At 33.2% G+C, this 10,000-nt stretch overlaps 2 protein-coding genes across 2 annotated transcripts in view; one reads left to right on the plus strand and one right to left on the minus strand.

The window, feature by feature from the left end:
* LOC137638729 (paired box protein Pax-6-like) overlaps nucleotides 1-843 on the plus strand; it is a gene marked incomplete at its 5' end in the record, with an annotated part of 71,743 nt that extends 70,900 nt beyond the window's left edge. The window contains 1 exon segment of the mRNA XM_068371056.1: nucleotides 1-843. This exon segment is cut by the window's left edge and continues 2,089 nt beyond it.
* EMC6 (ER membrane protein complex subunit 6) overlaps nucleotides 1-10,000 on the minus strand; it is a 637,720-nt gene that overhangs the window by 609,967 nt on the left and 17,753 nt on the right. The gene's annotated exons all lie outside the window — the stretch shown is intronic.

Genomic DNA, 10,000 nt, shown 5'->3' on the forward strand with positions numbered 1-10,000 from the left:
ATTCCTTCACAAGTATGCTGGTTAAGCAGACATTCAGACTTTGGGGGGGGGGGGGGAGTAGAGACTTTAGGGGAGGGGAGTAGAGGGGGAACTGAGACGCCGCTACTCTATGTATGAAACGGCCCTTGATCATTCTCATTGAGAAATTGTTCATTCCTTATAATTAACTTTTGGATAATCAGCACTTGCACTATATACAATATTCATGATACTGTTACGAACTATTCATTATTCCCCATAAAAACTCATTTGAAGTAGAATGATGCAAAAGCACACAATTTTCCAATCATCTCAAGTATCAGTTTGAGATCGGAATCTCCCATTTACTAATGAATGTCTTCTTACCCCCACTGTCTTCTCTATTCACAACCTGTAGAATTCTATGTCTAAAAAGAAGAAAATTATGTAAACCGATGTAATTTGATTTTGTGATTATTTTTATAAAACCTAATAATTGCATTACACTCTTTTAAAGTATTGTAAATATATATATCTTTAATAATCATACACTCATCGTCATCATCATTTTAGTTAAGTCAATGGTGATTTGATTGACGTGAATTTGATTAGTAAAAAAAAAAAAAACTAAAATAAAGGTAACTGGCATCTTTGCCGATCGTTTATACCAAAGACATTGTTCGTAGGACAAACAAGCATTATTATACGTTCATTTCGCTATTTTGAACTTTGTGAAAGTTAGAACAAAAGGAAATTAAAGGCTTGGAAGGTCACTGGGATTGCAAGAGTGAAATAAACTTCATGATGTATGCGTAATTAAAAGGCATTCATCTGAAACTAACAACACAGTGTAAACACCAAATGTGAAAAGAAGTTGTGAAAATTTTATGTTAATGACTGACTGTCGAGCCAAAAAAAAAAAAAAAAACTCTCTCCATCCTGTGAAGCGTTTATTATTGTTGTAGTATTTACTGTGAAAAGGGAAATTGAAATATTCCTACAGAACAGTGTAAGAAAAGAATCGAGTTCTTTAAATTTCGATGAAAAGAAATCAGCGCAATTCTTCAGAAATGAAATTTCAGAATAATTTTAAGAAAAAGACAAAATTTTAAGTGAATGATAAAATTATGAGTACCTAAAAAAATTTCATTGAATAACAAGATTTCCAGTTATATAATCAAAACAAAATAGATGGGAAAGAAAATTGCTTTTGTTGTAATTTGAAAAACAAGTTCATATTGGATTTCAATTGACAACTTACAGCTTAGCAGTACAACATACAGTAGTACAATAGGTTATTCAAGCCAGATATTTGCAACCGAAAACTCCTCATTCTAATAAGTTTAAAAACAATCTTTCTATGACCAAAAATTCCAAATAATAATTTTCTATGACTTACGCGCAATTTAAATAGTTAATCATGTTACCATCCGATACGAAAAAAAAATCTACCGAGGAAATAAAATGGTGAAAGGGATCAAAATAATAATGGAAAATTTCACTTTCTTGTCCACTATTTTAAATGAAAAGTGAATATGCATTCTTACAAGACACACGCAACATGAAATTTAAAATTCTAACATTCTAAGATTTCAGTCGACACACAGCATTATGCTGGAAAGTTCCTAAGTAAATAATATAATGAAATGATTATTCACTAGTGATATTCTTTCAGGCATTCCTTTAGCAACTACTTTACCATTATAACTATTTTCTCACTATCAGACTGCGAGTACACCTAAATGATAGTGACGACACATCAACACACAAGAACTTCCGAAAAAAAGGCAAAGTTCAAAATCCATACCTCAAAGAATTGGCCGTGAACTGAAATAAAAAAAAATATGCGTAATCCATAAAACTTGTAACTCATATAAATAAATTTCTATAACTCAGCAAGGTTTTAATAGGCAATGTCTAAACAAAACAGGGCTACGGTTAATCTCTTACTAATGCTGCAATTTTAAAAGTCTACACCTTATCTGTTGAAGTTATTGGCATATTAAAATCATTTTTATCACACAGGGGCGGTAACATGAGTATATGATAACGTTTACCTAGAAAATATAACAATACATTAATTGGAGGAATAAGAGTGGTACATATTTAATTTGTATGGCAAGTCTAAGAGCACCTTGTTAAATTGCCATAAATCTTCTATATACTCGCAGATTTGAAGTGATGAAAATGTAATTATCAAACATAAAACAAAGTTGCTAATGGAACCTTACAAGTTGAAGTTAACATCACATCACCGTTAAGTCATTTAAAAACTATCACCTGGCCCAAAGAGCATTCCATAAACATCATAGGATTAGTAATCTATTAAACTGAGAAAGACTATTGAAATTTTTGGTCCGTTGACCCAAAGCCAGTGAAAAACCCCAGATCTTATAGATCCTGTATTTTTTCTCCCTTCCCTCTTTCTTTTTATTCAACCAACCGCGCAGAAAGGCGCTAATATAATTTGACATTTCATTTAATGCTTTGTAACCCGGTGAAATTACTCATGACCCCTGGTGCTCTTATTCAATTTTGATTAAAAACAAAGATAAAAGAATATCCTGATTCTTCGTCCACTTCGTAACACGTTTGCATTTTGTGCTTGTTTAGTACGGAAGACAACCATGACTTAATTAAACTTATCTATCCGACGAAGGAATCCGGAATGTGAGGCAGAGTAAAACTTACATTTGGTTGTAAATATCAATAAATAAGTAATTAACGAAACAGCAAGGCATGTACGAGAATTTCCATAAACAAAAATATAAATAAGATCATCAAATACAACGATAATTCACAATTTTTTCAATCACGAATACAAGTATAATCTTGAATTTAAAGACGAGCATTGGTTTTTCATTTAAAGAAAACAAGAAAACATTTTAACAGAAATACTTCCAAAGATAATTTAGAGAGAGAGAGAGAGAGAGAGAGAGAGAGAGAGAGAGAGAGAGAGAGAGAGAGAGAGAGAGAGAGATCCCAATAACAACCCAGTGACCTGTGGTGACTTCGGATCATGCACAACCTTTTTCCTTATATGTCTATGTTGCAAATAATAACAAATTTCCTTTTTAAAGAAAATATGTCCTTTACTATGATTCCCTCAGACGCCAGTCATATTATGTGTAGTGATTACTGTATGATAATATCTGAAATACAGAAAAAAACACTGATGTTCTATTGTTTTATTACGCAATTTACCCTCTTAAAGTTTACACTTAATTAATGGAAGACCAAGGTACTGGAAATAAATTATAAAAGAAAATATGTGACTCAATACATTTAAAAAATTTAAATGAAATTGGAATGCAAATATATATAAAAAAAATCGAGTTTACAGGTTATTGAAAAAAGAATATTCTTAAACAGTGGAACAAATACACCACAACCATAATGGTGAAATCAAATTAATAAAAAAAAAATACTTATTGATAATCAATATGAAAATCAGAGATGTGGGAAAAAAAGGTGGCCATGAAAATTGGCTCTTCATCATCCAGATCTATGCATTGGTAATTTTCTATAACCCTTTACAACACCTTTAAAATTATACTGTATGTGTGGTTATTCACTTTCAAAAAACACATTCGTTCTCTTATTCCAGTAATAAGAACTTGTAAAAAGGTGATAAATCTATCCTGATTTTTTTTTCATTCTATCTTGATTCGAGTACTGTTCTCATGTACAGTCGGTCTCTTCCTCCATAGCACAAAAAATGGCTTACTGAAATTTTTCCAAAGATTTCCAATGATCAATCTATCCTTTAAGAAAAAAAATTAAGTTCTTTCATTCTACTTTGTTTCGAGTATTGTCCTCTTGTCTTGTCTTCAGCTACTGGCACTCAACTTACTGGACAAAAACTTGCGGTTAAATTTCTTATTCTTTGATATAAATTTTGGCACCGTCGTTCAGTTAGTTTTTTTATGCATGTTGCATAAGATTTTTCTTAATTTTGACCAACATTTATTGGACCTGAGGCCTATAGCTTTGTAGGACAACAACCCTCCCGTTTGAATACCATCAGTCCCTTAAGGAAAGATTCATCTCTTAATGCACCGATTCTTGAAATATGGTAGATACAATTCTTCAAGAACTAGCGGGTGACCAATCGTCCAGGCATAATGAGTTAATACAGGTCAAGGCCCTATATCCCTGTTTGAATAGGAAATGTTGAGATTTTATAGTCAAGAGGGCAAGTAGTCCGTAAGGAATAAATTTTCTTCATACTTAGAAGCCTAATGAATGCCACATTTGAAACGTATATCATTCCACATTGTTTTAGTCAATGAGAGGACACTTCTCAAAGCACATTAGAGCATTGTAGGGTTTACACATATTGAAAAAACGATTGTGAAATGAGTCAGTGTCTTTTCGGCCTTTCTTGCAACATTTGCTGAAAATTGCTCCTACCCTATGCGCCACCACATGGGCAAAATTATTGTGAGTCTCTGAAAACTTGGAGGTGAATAGTTAAATGGTTGTGTTTCATGATGATATATATGACTGAAATTAGTGAGGTGTCATAGGAAATAGTTGAACTTGTTCAACGGACTATATTTTGCTGCAACTTTGCAACGGCCGAGTAGATTTTGTAAAAGAAAAATCACAATAGTAAAAATTACTAAAAAAAGTCTTCAAAATTAACATAGTAAGATGGCTTTTTCTTAGCTCCATTATTTATCTCTAAAGGGTTATGATTTTTCGATTCATCGGATGGTCATTCTTGCCAAAGTTACAAAATACACTTACCAAGCATCATAACTGTTAAATCTATTTCTTTTCCAAAGGAAAAAAAACGATAAAAAAGAAAGTTAAAAAAGGCACACCACTTATAAATGGGCGACTCGTCAGAATGGACAAGGTGAGCGATTATTAATGAAGACGAAACAAATACAAAACGGGGTTTTACAATTTGTATTTAAAAATCTAAAAAAATAACATCAAAAGCAATAATCATAATGATAAAAAAATGCGGAACAAAGTAAAAAAAAAGAATTAATAAGGAACGCCCTATGTCTGACACAATGGATTTGCTTCGCCTCGAGATAATATTTCAATCTACGAAAAATAATATTTAAAGATGATTGGGATACTAAACGGGAAAATAATCCTAAAGCAACCCAGTAGAGAAAGTGGTTAAAATCATTCAGTAATTAAGCCTAGTTATCTAAAGAGTGAAGATACTAAGGGAATTGATGCAACAACAATAGAAAATCATATATCATGAATATAGTAAAGGAGAAACAACTGATTCTAGCTCTTACGTGTCTGTTTCTCGGTTCCTTATGTCTCTGTATCATGAAAAAGAAAGCTAATCCCGCAGAGTGAAGAAAAGAATGTCTTAAGGTAGGGTAAGAAGGTATTTGTCTTAACACTGTCAATGGGATTAGTAGAACGGCTTCACTGTAAACGTGTGATTCTACCGATGTGGTGACGTCCCTGACTGGTGAACGCCAGACTGGGGTTCTAGTCCCGCTCAAACTTGATAGTTTCTTTGGTCGCTGTAACCTCCCCATCCTTGTGAGCTAAGGATGAGGAGTTTGGTGGAACCAATAGGTCTATCTGCTGAGTCATCAGTAGCCATTGCCTGGCCCTCCTTGGTCCTAGCTTGGATGGAGAGGCTGCTCGGGCACTGATCATATGAATATAGATGGTAAGTCTCTAGGGCACTGTCCTGCTTGATATAGCAATGTCACTGACCCTTGCCTCTGCCTTTCATGAACGACCTTTAAAGGAAGATAATTTCTCCGCAATGCCTAAAAGGCTACGTAATAATTAAATACACACCAAGTTCAAAGAGGGTAACCATCATCGTAAGGGGTTAGAGTATAACTATGTTGCATAACGACATGTAGGCGACTTGCAAATCACAATCACCAGTTTTTAACATCTTTATATCTTATTTTTCAAGAAACTTTATCGCCAAAGTTTTTATAAAGTAAACCAATTCAATTCGTCATTATGAAAATAAACTAACTGATTGATTAGTTAGGGTACAATGCAAATCAATTTAAGTCAGTAAAAATTTTATAATAAAATATCTAGTATTTGTCATCAGGACCTTAAATGAAATAGGCAGTTTTACAGTATAGTCATATTATATGCCTGCATACATCTCCCGTCCTAAGACATATAACAAGCTTGCATATTCATATAAAGTCGTAATTGTGTTTGTAAATGCAAAGGCTCATCTAAAATTGCATCGCAATTTTATCATAAACATTTCTCATGGAAACTCCTGATGAGATGCACGCGAGTTTTAAAACCCTCCACAAAAAAAAAAAAAAAAAAAAACAGAAGCTCATGCAGTTGCGTTTATTTAAAGGACCGTAGGATATGGAAAGTAAAATCAATATCCAGATTCTGATCTTTCATCTGGTGGCAATAGGAAACCATCTGTAAATCTTGAAACTTTAAACGCCATCTTTGCTATATATCGCATTTTCGTCAACTTTTTTCATGGAACGGTTACCCAGATTATATCACTCGGCTTCGATACAAAAATATACAGGCTTCCCCTTAAATTTCTATATAATAAATAAACATATAAACGTAAAAACAGTTCATCTTAAAAATTTTTGTACTGTTTTCTAGCCCTATCCTTTTGCTTATCTGATTAAGAAAAAAAAATTTAAAGCTTCTTAATTATCATCATTTACGTGTTCATTCTTAGACAGTATAACAAAAATAATGCTAATATAAAGAAAGTTTGTAAACATGTCCACAAATGCCCGGTTGAAAAACCAATTATAGCACATGTGTTATAGTACTGGAATGTGATGCAAGAAGTTTTATTTTTGGAAAGTATTTGACTAAGAATCTAATAACATTTATTCAAATGCTTGGCTTATAGACTTGAATGCTTACTTTTTTTTTTTTCTTTTTTTTTGTCAGTGAATCTTCTTCACCTAGCAACGATAAGGGGAAGGGGGGATTAGACACGAAATGTTAATGGGAGAATACTGGAAATGTAATTCTAAATAATGCAAAGGTTTTACTAGTGGAAAAGGTACAGCAGGTTACAAAAAAAAAAAAAAAAAAAAATATTTGATGATTAAACTATGTAATTATACAAATCCTTGAGTAATATACGTTAAGAAGCAAGCTTAGCACCATAGCAAATAATAACATGAGTTTGGCAAACAATTAATTGATTGCATATAAACAAAACGGACGCTAAAAACAGTCGAAACAATACTATATCTACCATACTTCTGTCGAATAACAAAGAACTTCATTTACCTAAGAAAAATAATGAAGTTACCAACAGGAAATTACGAAATAAGTGATGCTACCATTATCGAGTTTCGGAATTATATGTATGAATTTTGACTATATGGTCCATTAACAGGAGGCCTAAGAGTACTTTCAGCACCCAGGTGCAACTGTTGAATAAACCAGCAGTTGTAATATTATTAAAAATTTAAAGAAGCTAAACAGGAAAATCTAGGAATGTAAGAATTTCCTTTTCAATTATTTGAATGGTTATTCCAGATATACGAAAACAGTTATTGCCTAATCATGAACAAGATATCACATTATTACACATAGATGCTTTTATAAATACTTCAAAGGCAACAATATACGTCAACTGTATATCTATAATATTATTCTATTTAATCAAATTTTGTTATGTATAACTTTAGCTCTCAAACAGCATTACAAATTTCCATTCAGATTGTTTTGTCATATATTTTCTCAGCACATTTTCCGTTCATTTAAACGTGTTTCAAGTGTTATCGTTTAACACGATTAATTAAAATAAACTTGGAGAAACTGTTAAACAATAACAGCTATACTTTTCTTAAGACAACTTACTCAAAATAACTTTATGTATCATATCACATTTAGCTTTAGTTTTTAAAATGTGTGGCTGATTTAGATAAATTTTCTTTACATAAGTAAATAAAAGAATCTCTACATAATGCAAACTTATCCGGAAACAATTTATCAATATCATTATTATTATCATTATTATTATTACTCCTACTACTACTACTTTCTAAGCTACAACCCTAGTTGGAAAAGCAGGATGCTATAAGCCCAGGAGCTCCAACAGGGAAAATAGCCCAGTGAAGAAAGGAAACAAGGAAAAATAAAATATTTTCAGAACACCAACATCAAAATAAATATCTCCTATATAAACTATAAAAACTTTAACAAAACAACAGGAAGAGAAATAAGATAGAATAGTGTGCCTGGGTGTACCATTAACATTAAAAACAGATGAAAAGTGGTAGAAAAGATTTTAATATTCACCCGTATCTATTAAAAAAGTTCTGCGAATGTTTAAATACTCCCTAATTTCATTGAATGAGAGAGAGAGAGAGAGAGAGAGAGAGAGAGAGAGAGAGAGAGAGAGAGAGAGAGAGAGAGAGAGATTAAAATCACAGCCTAACCCGATGAAGAGAGATTGCCTACGGTAACCGAGAGCAATAGGAGTCAATCAAGAAGTAATTCAATACCTCGGATCGCTGCAAACAGTCGTTTGAGTGATTAGGCTTAACTACGAAAGGCCATTCAATCAATTGGGTCATTTGACGGACTAAATCGAAAGAGAAGCTTCCACTCTCAACTCAGGAGATATAAAGGGCTGTAATATCAACGGTTATATCCTTGTCGGCCGGTTGATTCTGATCAGAGGTGGGTAGGTGGGCTAATGAATTAATGATTGATCATTATTAAACGGTGCGTAATAATGGATAGCCAGTGATCAGTGACACCCCTTTTCCCCGGACAAAAGTGTGTATTAACTCAATGACCATAACAGTAAGATAATCCATTATGGAAATAGATTTCACAGAGTTAATGTTCTTAATCTTGATTGGGTAAATTGGCGCAGAATTAAATATTTAAAGCCAAAGCACTTTAAATGCCATACCACTTAATTTAGTACAGATTATTATTATTATTAATTGTTAAGATACAACCCTTGTTGGAAAAGTAAGATGCTATAAGCCCAAGGGCTCCAACAGGGAAAATAGCCCAGTGAAGAAAGGAAACAAAGAAATAAACTACGAGAAGTAACTAACAATTAAAATAAAATAGTTTAAGAACAGAAACATTAAATTTATCTATATATAAACTATAAAAACTTTAACTAAAGCCAGAGGAAGAGTAATAAGAGAAAATAGTGTGCTTGAGTGTACCCTCAAGCAAAAGAACTCTACCTTAGCAGAGGCTATGGCACTACCCAAGGCTTAGAGAACAATGGTTTGATTATGAAGTGTCCTTCTCCTACAAGAGCTGCTTACCATAGCTAAAGAGGTTTGAAGTGTCCGTTGTGTGATATCTGCTATTGGTGTGTTGGCCGGCTAATAAAAAATTGAGAAAATTAATGTTACTAATACCATCATTACAAACAAAGCTGCAACCCCAAACAGAAAAGTAGAATGATACAAGCCCGAGGATCCACATAAAGCCCTGGTACAGTGTTGCCAGATCCCTGTCTGTGGTTTTCCCACTTCTGACGCCATCAACCCTCATTCTCACTACCTACTGTAGTCTGGTATCACTGTTTGCCCGTCGGGCATGCTCGATCGTGTGGACAGGGCTTAATAAAAGTAACGCAGTTCGATAAAAAAAGGAATTGAGAAGTAGAGGACCAATAAGGAGAAATAATAACAAATAAGGTAGAGGAATAATTAAATCAATATATACAATGTATATAATCAATTATGACACAAGAATGACCCTAACTGACTCAACAACCTATAGGGGCACTCAGTAGAGCACAAACTCTGCCAGGCCAGTTTATTTCTCGACCTTTTGGACTGAGTTGGAAGTTTTTCACATTCGTGACCTTGACCTTTGATCTTCCAAAATTTAATCATTTCCAAATTTTAACATAAGTTTAAAATCACAGCAAGTTTCATTACTTGATTAGAATTGAGGCCGTATGGTTGATGACCAGAATTTTACCTTTTGCTTGACCTTGGCTTTGGACTAGACCTTAACCTTAACATGTATCAATTTTTGTGGATTTTCATACGCTCGAATATGGGCACTCCGTAGAGCACTAACCTCTGCCAGACATGTT

This window comes from Palaemon carinicauda, chromosome 3 (genome assembly GCF_036898095.1).
Source record: "Palaemon carinicauda isolate YSFRI2023 chromosome 3, ASM3689809v2, whole genome shotgun sequence".
NCBI lineage: Eukaryota > Metazoa > Arthropoda > Malacostraca > Decapoda > Palaemonidae > Palaemon > Palaemon carinicauda.